The following is a 14080-nucleotide window of genomic DNA, read 5'->3' as shown; positions in this document are numbered from 1 at the left end:
GTTCAGGTGGGGGGGGGGGGGGGGGGCGTGTTCTTCGTATACGTGCGCATGCGGTGTAAGTTTTCAATGAAGGGTTTGTTGGCCAAAAGCTCACTTTCCAACTGTCGCTTTGTTGTGCCTATCTTTGACTCAGCATCTCCGCTGTATGGTGAGTACCAAACAATCGTTTTCTTAATACTGTTACATTCCATTCTGGATTTTCCAGTGTTTGATTTCATAATGACATAACAAATCTCATTAAAAGTTAGTCTCCAATCTGGGAAGAAATTATTACCACTTAACGTTCACCACTTGCAAATATTTGTGTTCCTGAAAAGGAAATCAAGATGCAGCATGCACGGGATTTTTACAGTAAACTGTTGTCTAGTAAACTGGCTGGATGTAGCACTTTGAATAACACAACATGGTGTTTGAGTCAACATTTGGGTTTGTGACTCCTTTACCTTAGTTTTGTACATTTGAGGAAAATAAGGTTACTGGCTGTTTGCTGAACAGACTGATTTTATTTATTTTTCCTGCATATTGTAGTACAATAAGTCTGTTTTCTCTGAAACAATGTATTTAGGGCAGTAATAATTTTCTTGAACTTTAAGTTCCAGTAAAAGTATACACATAAAAAGACAGCTGAATAAGAAAGATGACATAGGCAAAATGTTGAAGGAAAAAAATGTATTACAAATGAACCTGTAGGCACCGATGTAAATATGAAGGGCACACAATCACAACCAAACAGGCAAACCTGTCGCATTTTGCATCTGGTATTATATGATATGAACAGCCAGAAAATAAATATTCTGCATGATAGTTTCAAGATAAATAAAGAATTTGTATGCTTTAAGAAATAGTCTTATGTGCAATAATCAACAACAACAGTTTGCCAGTGATTGCAGATATGACAAACATTTTACAGTACATTCATTTACACCCCTCATGTCTCATGCATTACATTCATGAACATACTGCAACAATGCTCTCTCTCTCTCTCTCTGACATAAACACACACACACACACACACACACACACACACACACACACACACACACAAAAGAAAAATGCACATTCCATTCACTAGCAAAATTTATAGAGCTGCACTCTTTCTTTTACATGAGTTAGTGATACTATCACTTTCTCTGTAATACAGTTCTGGCATGAGTATATGCCAATAACAATGACAAAGTACAAAATAATCATCTGAGTATTAGAAGGGATGATATATGGTGCTGACAAACACACACAAATCCAGGAGAAGAAAAAAACTGGCCATTTTATTCCCCTGAAGTACCTATTATAAACAGTCACTTGAAACTCTAAAACAATAGTCAGTCTGCATCACAATTTCAAGAGTACCACCTTATTGTCACATCTCACGTACACACCAGCAGTCTTCACAGACAAGAGGAAACATAGTGAAAGTAGTCGAAAGTCCAAATTGTGTGCATAGTATTCTACAGAATTTACACATTTAATTGTTAATATACAAAATTTGTACTGGAATTGTTGATTAGTGCTTCTGATAACAGTTACACATACAAAAAGACTCATTAGCACAGAACAATTAAGCAAAAAATGTAGATTAGCACACATTTTAAATGCTAAGGAATTAATAAGATTTCGATTACTATTTGTTTAGGGCCATCCAGAGTACTTCTGTTGTTGAAACATAGTAATAAAGTCAGCAAGTCTGCCGAAATATGGTTTTATTTTGTATTTTCTCTATGGTCTCTGAATTAAATTACTTGAATGTGAGCTATCTGTTTTTACATTAAATACACACAAATATTACAGCCCAAAAGTAAAATGGTAATGGAAGGCTTCAGTCCTGAATAAGTCACTAGATATCTAAGGACTTATTGGGATAGACATATCTACATATACAAATATGTGAAAAAGACACCAAAAATATACATTGGCAGTAAGAAAAATTGCTATATGTTCAGAAATGCTAATATTTACACAGGCATAAAATACAACAACAAGAATTTATTAAAATGTATTTTCTTTAAAATTAACAATAAATTACTTTCTACAGATTATTTAAATCCCAAACAAATTAGACACAGCAAAAAATTTGGAATAACACCCAGAATATTTTTATGCAATGAAGAATGCAAAATAGAGTTAACAGCTGCAATTTGTGTTTTCGACTACTTTTATTTTACTATCTGCTAATATTGACAATATTCCACACGATGTTGTATTTTGCTTTTTATTTTTTTCCAGTTTTTAACTTTACACACTGATCCTTTCCTTAATATTATGTGAGGCATATCTTCTTGGTCTGCTATTCCCATTTGTATATTTAACAAATATTTGGTGTTTTGTATAAATGCAGTTTACAAACTGTCTGCACAGATGCTGTGGAGACTTATCTGATGTCCGATATGGCTAACACCTCTGGAAAAGAGAAAAAGGAAAATCAGAGACATGAAATAATATGGTAAGCAAAGCTATTTTTCATAATGTATCACACATATTGCGGATTCCTTTTTACTTCAATACAGGCCTTTTTTAATGCTTCAACAAAATGAATACCAAATCATCTACTGGCCACGCACAGTGTGTGCAATGCTTCATTCACCATTACATTCATTTTCATTTATTAGGGCAACACATTCTCAGAACATTTCACATTTCTCATCTTTTTCCTGCTTAAATAAGAAAGTGTTGTCCGGACGCACATTTCATATTTACTTTTACATTTGGCTCCAATTTTACTACTTGCTAATTATTTACAGCAAGTTTTATAATCTATACCTCATCTACCTGTATTTGTCGTGCAGTTATTTATATTTATAGTTTTTGAATATCTTCGATTTTTTCAATAAATAACAGACAGGAAGTTAATGGTAAAGAAAAAGTAACTATATTACATAACGCCTCCAGACTACCATTATTGTTAATTCTAAGGACGATAGCACATACTTAACTGTGGGTCAGTTCCTCTATTTTGCTACTATTACAACATTCAATTTTTAGAAAGGTTTTTCAGTCATATCTGGTACATGCAATGCAAATTTGCTTTCTGATTCCGGACATGTTATGAATATTTACTGTTGATTTGTGAACAAACTGATACAGCATGCAACATCTACACTTATAAATTAAAGTCCCCACATTGTACCTCGTCTCCTACCTTCCAATCTTTACATTGTTGTTGTTGTGGTCTTCAATCTGAAGGCTGGTTTAATGCAGCTCTCCATGCTATTCTATCCTGTGTGAGCCTTGTAATCTACAAATAACCATTGCAACCTACATTCTTCTCAATCTGCTTCCTGTATTCATCTCTTGGTCTCTCTTAACTATTTTCACACCCCACACTTCCCTCCAATACTAAATTGGTGATCCCTTGATGTCTCAGAATGTGAACTAACAACCAATCTCTTCTTGTAGTCAAGTTGAGTCACAAATTCCTTGTCTATTTAGTACCTCCTCATCAGTTAAGTGATCTACCCATCTAACCTTTAACAATCTTCTGTAGCACCACATTTCAAAAGCTTCCCCTCATTTTTTGTCTAAACTGTTCATTGTCTATGTCTCGTTCCATACATGGCTACAGTCCAGACAAATACTTTCAGAAAAGACTTCCTAACATATAACAAATTTCTCTTCTTCAGAAATACTTTTCTTGCCACTGCCAGTCTACATTTTATGTCTTCATTTGAGCCATCATCAGTTCTTTTGCTGCCCAGATAGAAAAACTCATCTACTACTTTAAATATGTCATTTCCTAATCCCATTATTCTTGTTTTGCCTTTGCTGATGTTCATTCTGTATCCTCCTTTCAAGACAATGGCCATTATGTTCAACTGCTCTTCCAAGTCCTTTGCTGTCTACGACGGAATTTCAGTGTCATTACCTCAAAGTTTTTATTTCTTTTCCCTGAACTTTAATTCCTACTTCAAATTTTTCTTTAGTTTTCTTCACTGCTTGTTTAGTGTAGAGGTTGCATAAGATAACTTGTAAGTTCAATATTGCCTCAATTGTTCCTGAATTTCTTCAGAACCCAAAATGATCTTCTCCAAGGTCAGCTTCTACCAGCTTTTCCATTCTGCTGTAAAGAATTTGTGTTTGTAGTTTGCAAGCATCACTTAATATAGTTTGGTAATTTTCACACCTGTCAGCAACTGCTTTCTTTGGAAATGGAATTATTACATTCTTCTTGAAGTGAGAGTGTATTTTGCCTCTCTCATACATCTTGCCCACTAGATGGAGAGTTTTGTCATGGCTGGCTCTCCCAAGACAATTAGTAGTTCTAACGGAATATGTTTACTCATGGGCCCTTATTTTGACTCAGATCTTTCAGAGTTCTGTCAGTTTCTTCTCTTAGTATCATATCTCCCACCTCATCTTTATCTTCATACACTTCCCTTTCTACAATATTGTCTTCAAGTTTATCGCTGTTGTATATACCATCTACACACCCCTTCCACCTTTCTGCTTTCCCTTCTTTGCTTAGGATTAGTTTTCCATCTGAGCTCTTGATATTAAAACAGCTGCTTCCTTTTCCCCAAAGGCCTCTTTAATTTTCCTGCAAGCAGTATCTATCATTCCCCTAGTGAAATATGCTTCAAAATCCTTACATGTGTCCTCTAGCCATTCCTGCTTAGCCACTGTGTACTTTCTGTCATCTCATTCTTCAAAGCTCTGTATTCTCTTTCATCTGCTTCATTTCCTGCATTTTTAAATTTTCTTCTTTCATCAGTTAAATTCAGTATCTGTAATGTTATCCAAGGATTTCTATTAGGTCTTGTCTTTTTACCTATTTGATCCTCTGCTGCCTCCACTGTTTCATCTCTCAGAGCTACCCATCCCTCTTCTACAGTATTTTTTCCCCTGTTCTAGTCAACCATTGCCTAATGCTCCCTCTGAAAGTCTCAGCAACCTCCAATTCTTTCAATTTATCCAGGTCCCATCTCTTTAATTTCCTGTTTTTCCCAATTTCTTCAGTTTTAATCTATAGTTCATAACCAATAAATTGTGGTCGGACACCACATCTGCTCCTGGCAATGTCTTACAATTTAAAATCTATTTCCTAAATCTCCGTCCAACCACTATATAATCAATCCGAAACCTTCCAGTGTGTCCAGGTCTCTTCCATGTATATTTCTTTCATTTATGATTCCCAAACCAAGTGTTAATGATGATTAAATTATGCTCAGTGCAAAATTCTACTGGATGGCTTCCTCTTTCATTTCTTTCCCCAAATCCATATTACCTACTATTTACCTTTTCATACTTTTCCTCCTATCAAATTCCACTACTCCATCACTATTTAATTTTCATCTCATTTAATTATCTGAATAATTTATTTAATTTCCTCACACATTTCTTCACTCTCTTCATCATCTGCTGAGGTAGTTGACATATAAACTTGTACTGCTGTCATAGATATTGGCTTCAAGTCTGTCTTGGCTACGATAAAGTTCCACAATGCTGTTCATAGTAGCTAACTTGCATTTCTATTTTATTATTCATCATTTAACATACTACTGCATTATCCCTATTTGATTTTGAATTTATAGGCCTGTATTCACTTTACCAGAATTTCTGTTCCTCCTGCCACAGAACTTCACTAATTCCCACTGTATCTAACATCAACCAGCCAATTCCTCTTTTTAAATTTTCTAACCCATTAATGGCTCTAACATGCCCCTGTCTGATCCATAGGACACCAGTTTTGTTTCTCCTAGTGACGACACCCTCCTGAGCAGTCCCTGCCCAGAGATCTGAATGTGGGACTATTTTACCTCTGGAATATTTTACCCAAGAGGACTCCATAATCATTTAACCATATAGTAGAGCTGCAGGCCCTCAGAATTATGGCTGTAGTTTCACTCTTGCTTTTTGCTGTTCACTGCCCCAGCACAGCAAAGGTGCTTTTGATTGATGTTACAAGGCGGAAATTTTCACATCTGTATGTAATGTGTTCAACAGCTCAACCAAATATTGTTTCCCAAAAGTACTAAAGACCTCAAGAATAATTCTAATTTCATAGAGGTATGTTCCATTTTGCAATTAAATGAAAGGCAGTTTGTTTTTTTGCCATACACATTTCACTTCTTTTATTTGTAAAGTATATTTAGTGGCCTGTAACTGTATATGAGAAATGCATTATGTAGTAGTTAAAGATAGATTGCTACTTAACTTAAAGAAGAAACCTCTAGTTGCAGACTTCTCGGGCTGGAATGCAACAACACATGGGATGGAGAGGGTGGGGAAGGGGAAGGGCTAGTAGTGTATGGGTGGGAGAGAGATGAACACTGTCTGGTGGAACGTTCAGGGAGTGGACTGCCAACACGGGCAGTGCCACAAGGTTATGGGGCAGGGAGGTGAGGGAAAGAGGAACAAAATAGAAAGAGGAATGGGGGAAAAGACAGGCATAGGCATAGGCATTGGCAGAGGTCTGCAAATAAACAGGGTGGGAGACGAGAAGGGGGAGGAGATGATAGGCCAGAGGGGGTGGAAACTGTTGGGTGGAGGGTGCGGGGACACTATGTTACTGTACGGCCGAATCCATGTTTAATCCCCATACCCTCCACCCAACAGTTTTCACTCCCTCTGTCGTGTCATCTCCTCCCCATTCTCGTCCCCCACCCTGTTTATTTGCAGCCCTCTGCCAATACATCTGTTAGTCTTTCCCTGCTTCTCTTGTTTTTTGTCCCCCCCCCCCCCCCTGCCCCACACATCCTGATGCTGCACCTTCAGTGGTCTAGTTCCTGCACACTCCACCAGCCGGCCGCGGTGGTCTCGCGGTTCTAGGCGCGCAGTCCGGAACCGTGCGACTGCTACGGTCGCAGGTTCAAATCCTGCCTCGGGCATGGATGTGTGTGATGTCCTTAGGTTAGTTAGGTTTAAGTAGTTCTAAGTTCTAGGGGACTGATGACCACAGCAGTTGAGTCCCATAGTGCTCAGAGCCATTTGAACCACTCCACCAGACAGCATTTGTCTCTCCCCCCCCACCTACACACTATTATCACTATCACTATCCCTACCCCTTCCCCTTCCCCTTCTTCACCCCCTCCAGATTGCTGTTTGCATCCCAAATGATGTTGGATTCCAGCTCGACATGCTGGAGTTCATGGTAATGTGTGCGTAAGGCGTGCTTCCTTGCTATATATATATATATATATATATATATATAGAGAGAGAGAGAGAGAGAGAGAGAGAGAGAGACAGCAATTTAGCATCATGAAACCTGTACTGCAAAAGTGGTATCTAACCTGAAAAATAAGAGAAAAACATGTGAAAATGTAATATTTTAACACAGTAACATACTTGCAACTACTATATAATGCATTTCTTATATATTATATAAAAGAAAATATGTATTACAGGTCACTGAAGATGCTTTACAAATAAAAAAAAAAAGTGAAATGCGTATGGCAAAAATACAAACTGCCTTCCATTTAGTTCAAAAGACAGAACATATCTCCATGAATTTTGAAGCAACTAATGAACATAGGAATATGGAAAGTGATGATAATTTTAGTTTTCAGGAAAGGGGACAATCATGTAGTGAACCATTGCTGTCCCATTTCCATACTCCCAGTTACAGCTTCCCAACTTCTCTCAATTTCTCCATTGTTTGTTGTTTCCTCGTGTACCTGCTCCTCAACATTTAACAGTTTCTTAAAAATGTTCTCTCCAGAGATCTTTTATAATCTATGGTTCTTCAATCACAGTAGCATCCTCTGTTTCCATCTTTACTGGTACTTCAGAAGCCTTCCTTTTATTTTTCATCATTTTATAGAACATTTTCTTATTACTCTTCACATCTTCTTCAAGTTCTTTTGTAAACTCTTCCCATGCCTTTTTCTTTGCTGTTTCCACTATTTCTTTGCACTTCTTCTTTTCCTCTATATATTTTTTATGGTCCTTGTCATTTTTAGTTCTCCACCGCTTTCTCCATGCTCCATTTTTTCTTCTAACTGCTTGGATTGTGGTATCATGCCCCCAACCTCTATGTCTTACTTTTTCCTTTCCAGATGTTCCACCACATACTTTTTGTGCTGCTTCGACTACATTGTCTTTGAATACACTCCATTCTTTTTCTACATTGCAGAAAACGTCATTTGGAAATTTTTGTGTGATCAGTTCTCTATACTTTTCAGCACTTTCACTCTCCTTCAGTTTCCAATCCTGTATCCTCATCATTTTCTTCTGGTTTCTATTTTTTACACAGTGAATCATTTTCCGTTGTCCCACCAGTAATCTATGGTCCCAATCTGCTGTCATACTTGGAATTACCTTCACATCTGCTACTTTCTCTCCCCATTCCTTATGTACTAGAATTTAATCAATTAAACTCTTGATTCTTCCATCTCAACTGTATCTGGTGATAACATGACTTTCTCTCTTCATAAACCGGTTGCTTGCTATTTTAATTCCATTCCTCTGGCACAAATCCAGGAGTCTTTCCCCTTCTTCATTTCTGTCTCCATATCCAAAACATCCTAATACTTGCTCAAATCCCTTTCTGTCTTTGCCTACCTGTGCATTAAAATCTCCTATCACTACATTAGCACACTCCATAGTGATAGGAGATTTTGATGCACAGGTAGGCAAAGACAGAAAGGTTCTAATATATGTATAAGTCCTAATATATGTTCATAAAACTAGTTTTGTTGAAATTAACACACTAACTCATCATTACTTCTAAAACAGATACAACATTTAAATGCAATCCCATGTACAGAAATATCCATTTGAAATGAGATAATTAAGTACCCACTGTTAGACTAATGCTAATACACACAGAATCCCTTGTCTGATGTGTCTTTATCTTTTTTCTTAACTTTCTATATGAAACTAAATCAGACCCACTGGAACTCTTTAATTGTGGAAAGGCTAGCAGCCAGAAACAAAGTGGATTGATAGTCACTCCAACGGAACCACCACAGAAAGAAACTATTAAAAAGGTCACACATGCATTCATAATCCTCAGGCAATCCTGTGACGAACACCCAAGATAGTGTGCCATAGGATTACACACTCAACAACAGTATATGCGTCCCTTTCTGGGGAGCTACACACACGAAAATATTCCTTGTGCAAAAAAGAATAATAGAAATCCACAACTGTTACACACAAACCAAGGCAAACATTCATCTGGCGAGCCAAAGATTGAGGATAGTTGCTCTTGGCCATCTAGTGGTAAAGCTCGTGTCAGGAAATTGAGAGGTTACAGGATCAAATCCCATTCATACTGTGGAAATTTTCAGTCTGACTTTAATCTAGCTTTCTCCTCCCAACAATGAGCGGGACTACCACGAATGACACAAGGTTAGGATTCCACGTTAAATTGCAGGTCCCTCTTCTCCATTTGTAAAACTGGTGTACATTAGGGGCATGAACATCACTGAAGTGGCATCAGTCATAAGACTTGCACCTTACCCTTGAACCTCACAGAATAATTATTAACAAGCCAATTAATAAAATAACAGCAATACTTTTAGGACAAAAAAAGGAATTGTTAGGTGCAATACACTTTTTATTCTGTTGATGAGTACCTGAAGGCAAGTTTGCATTAACTATATGGTCTCATCCTCCCCCCCCCTCCCTCCCCCCTTATAATTTAAATCTTAAAGAAAACAGTTTCCTAAATATATTGTGTATGACACATACACACAGTCATCAACAGTATGCACACTACTGCAACAGTGCATTTAATTTGCAGTTGCCTTGCATCTCATATAGTTGTTTCACTGTAAAGTGCCAAGATAAAATAAAGTCATAATATGCATGTGTTGATATTTATCATACTCTACGAATGTACTAACATGCATTCTTTATATTTATTTATGTTAACATTGCCATTGTTTTTGGCACAACAGGTGCATAGAATTTTGATGTCTATTTTACTGTAAAAAGAAGTTTAACATTACAAACTTTTTTATTGTTGCAAATGCCATTCCAATATGAAAATCTTTTTACTCTGTATCTAAGATTTTGCTGTCATCACAAGTTGAGAAGTACTTGCAATGAAAAAATTGCTGGAATGTGTCTGTTCGCTGACTAAATTTAGAAAAAAAATATTTGTCAGGAAACTGTACAAGTCGGTCATGTCAATAACAATTCATAGCTCAAAAGCCTGCCAGTGAGGGGTGAGACGGAGAGCAAATTAATGGTATATCTCACCAAACACACTGTGAGGAACCTACATCCTCACGTCATAGATCTTCATTATTTTTTGCCAGTTTCTTTATTAAGGATATTCTTTTCTGTTGCACCATACAGTATTAGGTATAGGTAAGTCATGTAGCAATAGCTGGTTAAGCTCTGCCCAGTAGTAAATAATAATCTCTGCCTGTCAATAAGGGCTCATGATTTCTCATTATCTGCAAATGCTGGGCATAAAATTTAGTTGTTGTTGTTCAGTAACATTCATGACACTGGATCAATCAAAATAGAGGAATGTTATGATGGTGGTTTTAAAATGCTTCAAGTGTTTTACTTAGTCTCCCCCTCCCAATGGAACACACTGCACAGAAGATTAATACAGTCATATGAAACTGTCAGGGAAGTCTCTCTGTGGGATGTTCAACTTCTGTATCACATTTGCACCTTCTTCAGTCTTGGCAAACCATCAGAACCCATTTTGCACTTTGCTTTTTTACAGTAGGTTTTTATTGATAATACCAAGTCTTGTCACCTGTGATGATTCCTCCCCCCCCCCCCCCCCCCCCCTCCAAATAAAGAATTGTTCACATTTTGAATTTCAGTCAAGAAGTGTTATGCAGCCATGCTTCATCATTTTTGTTTGGGAGTCAAGGCGTACGGGACAAACTTTGCACATAATTTTCTGTTCTTCAAAACATCCTGGAGAATGTCTTGGAGTCTTTATTTAGAAATTCTGCTCTATTGCCATTTGTAACACAACAATGTTGACACAATACAGTCACATGTCCACTGTTTAGCTCTGCCTGCTCACAGTTGATTTGTTGAATGTGCACTTGGTGTTCATAATTGTTAGTTCAAGCTGTCAGATTCACTGACATCACTTATACACAAGGAATAAAATTGATCTTGGAACTTTTTGGAAAGGCGATGTTTGTTATAATGAATTATAATGTTTCAGCCAACATGTTCAATATTAGATTATTCATTTCTGTTAGGATATTTGGCTGCATTGAAGAATTACAGAACTTTTTTTCTAAAACCTGATATAATTTTATCTGGTTTTATTTTACACCATTAACTTATTTTTACAAGTTAAAGGTTTAATGTGAGTGTATGTGCAAATAAAAACACAAGTGATCTTGTTTTGACTTTAAAATACTGTATGCCTCATGTGGCAGCACATGGCACACATTGACAGATATATTTTCAGAAATATCAGGATGTTAAGAAAACTGTGGCAATTATTGTACCACTGAAATCTTTTGAAGTCCGTAACACTTACAATTTTAAAGGAATTTCATTCTAAGTAGCATGTCCAAGGACATGGATTCAACTAAGTTCCTAGGGATTGCAATTAAAACAGCTTAAAATGAGAACACCACATAGAAAATGTTGGGTGGAAGGTGAACCAAGACTGCATTTTATTGGCAAAACACTTACAATGTGCAACATAACTGCTAAAGAGAGTGCCTGCCTACACTATGCTTGTCTGTCCTCTTCTGAAGTATTGCTGTACAGTATGAGATCCTTACCAGATAGGACTGACAGCTGTCATTGAAAAAATTCAGAGAATGTCAGCTTGCTTCGTATTATCACAAAATAGAGGACAGAGTGTCACAGATGTGATAAGTGAGTTGGGGTGGGAGTTGTTAAAACAAAGGTGTTCTGTGTGTCTGTGAAGTTTCATGAAACTTGAATCACCAACTTTCTCCTCCATATGCCGAAATACTTTGTTGACTCTTACATACATAGTGAGAAATGGCCATTGTCATAGAATAAGAGAAATCAGAGCTCACATGGAAAGATTTAGGTGTTCATTTTTATCATAGGCTATTCAGGAGTGGAACAATCAAGAAATAGCATTAAAGTGGTTCCATGAGCCTTTTTGCCACATATTTGAGTGTGAACTTCAGAGTAATTGTGTACATGCAGATTGTGTTGCAACACACTGTCCGACCACAGCTCCATTCATACTGTGCATACCATCAACAAAATGGGTCCTCTTGATCATTTTGTCAGTACTGTTTGGACGCCTGGAATTTAAACCAGGTCTCTGTGCACACTGTCTTTTTATTGTAATCATCCATAAGGGTTAACTAATTTTAATTTACAGACTAGTTAAGACTTTCAATACCTCTTGTTGAAAAATTGCCTTTTGGCTTCTGTCTTGGGTTCTTTGACCGAGATATGTTTGATGATTTTCCACATTGACAAGTGGCTGACATTGTCAAAGCTTCATCCTCCATTACTTGTGATGGACTGAAGTGGAGCTTGCAGGCACAGATTGGCATGTAAACATCCAATGGCTTTTCCATGGTTTTCAATGCAGCGGTTCTCACCTTGTTACTCGCAATGGTTGTTCACTGCAGCATGGGACTCTAGGATCCATTCACCTTGAGACTTTCCTCTTTCTTGTTGAAGCTATTGTCATTTGTGTGTGTTTCTATGGCTTCCTCGAACAAGTGGGCATGATAAGCTCTTCCCTACACCACGAACTTCCCTGCTGGTGAAGTTTACTACATGGTCTGCGTCACACTATGCATGCTCTACTGCAGCTGATTTCTCGACCTGGCCCAGTTTGCAATGCAGTTTCTGTACAGTGATTCTGATATCCATGATTTGTCCATTCATTGCAACATAGACTTTTCCACATGCACATGGTATGAGGTATGTAGTGTACTCCTGAAATTGCAAGTGCGTCCCTTTTCTGCTTTGCCGATCTGAGACACACTTGGATCTTCATCAGCCGAAGAACCCAAGACAGAAGCCAACAAGCAGTTCAAATTTTTTTATTCTCAAGAAGGCAATGAATTAAGCTATAGTGACGCTTACATATGGGCTAACTGATTTTGATTGAGTGTTTAAGGAAACCAAACAGCCTAGGTCATCAGTCTCCAGTGCACCTCCCAATATAAGAACAGTGTATGCTCTGTGTTTGTGTATAGAGTAAATTCTCTATTCACCAGTGAGAAAGTGTTCTAAATATTTGCATAGCATATATCTGAGGCAGAACATGGGAACCTGGCTGGGATACTCCAAGTGGGATGTGAGAACCTACCTAGAGACCACATCCAGCCTGGTCAGCACACAGACCCCTCATTGTTCATTTTTAGGGCAGATTTGATCTGGGGCCACCCTGAAAGTTGTCATGTTAACATGTGCATCTATGGAGTTAGGTATGGGCTGACTCATTGGGTTTACTTGAGAATGATGGAAGGACTGTAATTACTTTGCTAATATTACAGATTATAAATAAAATACAGCTTGTACAAGAAAATGTAAAAACAGAATATAACTTCAAATAGCCAAGATCGCTATTGTTCAGCATTTATTGTAATGACTGGTTTCAGCAAACTAAGTTGCCATCATCAGATCTCCTGAGCCAATGCATTTGACCAAGAAGACCAGATCTGATGATGGCAACATAGTTTGCTGAAACCAGTCATCACAATAAATGCTGGTTGTTTAAAGATGTATTTCTCTTTCTGCATTAATGTAGATCACAACCTAACTTGATAATGGCTCTGAGCACTATGGCACTCAACATCTGAGGCCATCAGTCCCCTAGAACTTAGAAACACTTAAACCTAACTACTCTAAGAGCATCACACACATCCATGCCAAAGGCAGGATTCGAACCTGCAACTGTAGTGCTCACGCGATTCCATGCTGAAGCGCCTAGAACCGCTCGGCCACAGTGGCTCGCTTACTTGATAATGTCAGGCATATACACTACATAGGAAAAATGTTTCCCCTACAAGAAATTCATTTTGGCTGTGTTCCAAATAACAAAAGACATCAAAGCAGTGGTCAAGCTCAGAAGAACTCTAAGGAAGGTGTTAACTTTAACACTAACATATTCAGCAACAGAAAGGGATTTACGAACAACCTATTGCATTTGACAATTGCTTTTTATCGCATTTCACTCCATGATGGAAGATATACGCAGCTAAATAAGAAG

General features: G+C 37.6%; 1 protein-coding gene across 6 annotated transcripts in view; it reads right to left on the bottom strand.

The window, feature by feature from the left end:
- Positions 1 to 483: 483 nt before the first annotated feature.
- LOC126356172 (Ca(2+)/calmodulin-responsive adenylate cyclase) overlaps positions 484 to 14080 on the bottom strand; it is a 1163484-nt gene continuing 1149887 nt past the window's right edge. For all 6 annotated transcript variants that reach the window (XM_050006929.1, XM_050006931.1, XM_050006933.1 and 3 more), the window contains one exon: positions 484 to 2394. The gene's annotated coding sequence lies outside the window, so the exon portion shown is untranslated. The remainder of the gene's footprint in view (positions 2395 to 14080) is intronic.

Source organism: Schistocerca gregaria, chromosome 3, assembly GCF_023897955.1.
Source record: "Schistocerca gregaria isolate iqSchGreg1 chromosome 3, iqSchGreg1.2, whole genome shotgun sequence".
Lineage (NCBI taxonomy): Eukaryota > Metazoa > Arthropoda > Insecta > Orthoptera > Acrididae > Schistocerca > Schistocerca gregaria.
The sequence above is the reverse complement of the archived record's forward strand: the minus strand, read 5'-3'. Positions and strand labels throughout refer to the sequence as shown.